The sequence below is a fragment of the Myotis davidii genome, unplaced genomic scaffold, assembly GCF_000327345.1.
Source record: "Myotis davidii unplaced genomic scaffold, ASM32734v1 scaffold11320, whole genome shotgun sequence".
Classification (NCBI taxonomy): domain Eukaryota; kingdom Metazoa; phylum Chordata; class Mammalia; order Chiroptera; family Vespertilionidae; genus Myotis; species Myotis davidii.
In genome coordinates this window covers 2,187-2,953 of record NW_006291897.1, presented here as the reverse complement: position 1 = coordinate 2,953, position 767 = coordinate 2,187, and positions in this window count along the sequence as shown.

The following is a 767-nucleotide window of genomic DNA, read 5'->3' as shown; positions in this document are numbered from 1 at the left end:
AAAAGGAGACATATGTAATACTATACGTAATACCCTTAAAAATAAAGAATTTAAAAAGCAAAAAAAAAGAAAAAAGAAATTACTCCTCAAAATAAATACATAAATTTACTATAATCCCAGTAAAAATAAAAATAATTCCAAGTTTTTGAAGTCATAAATGTTTGCAGGTTAAAATTATATATGCAAGTATTGTCTATAAGTTCCCAGCAAAAGAGCAATAATAGAGAAGTATGTGCAGAAAGTGAAGAGAGCAAACTTGAATTTCACACAGTGTCTTGGTAGGACCTCTAGTTCCTCATGAGGCCTCCATGGTCGCACTGAGTCTCCCAGGTGAGCACTGAGGGTCTGGAGGCATCCAGGGGGCACAGAGCCTTGCAGAGTGGTGCCCACAGGTGGGGACACTTCTCACGACAGCAGTGTGTCCAGTGGTGACGGTGCTGTTACCTAAGCAGGTAACACATTGGGCAGAGGAGCCACCTCTCCTGCTCTTAGAAGGCTCAGGGACACCATCTTTGAGGGTGAGGGCTTCCATCCAAAGGGCTCTGGAAATGAGCAGCTGAGGGCATGTCCCCCTGTCCTCTCTCAACCTCTCTGGCCTCTGCTCCTCCCTCAGCCTGGGTCTCCACATCTCCCTCTGCTATGACCACCCCACCTGTCACCTGCCTCACTTCCCCGTCTTAGGCCTGACTCTGTGGTGGGGGAGAGGTGAATCCTCAGAGCCCCTGGAGGCCTGTGGTCCCCCTGAAATCTCTCCTGGAATCCCTGAC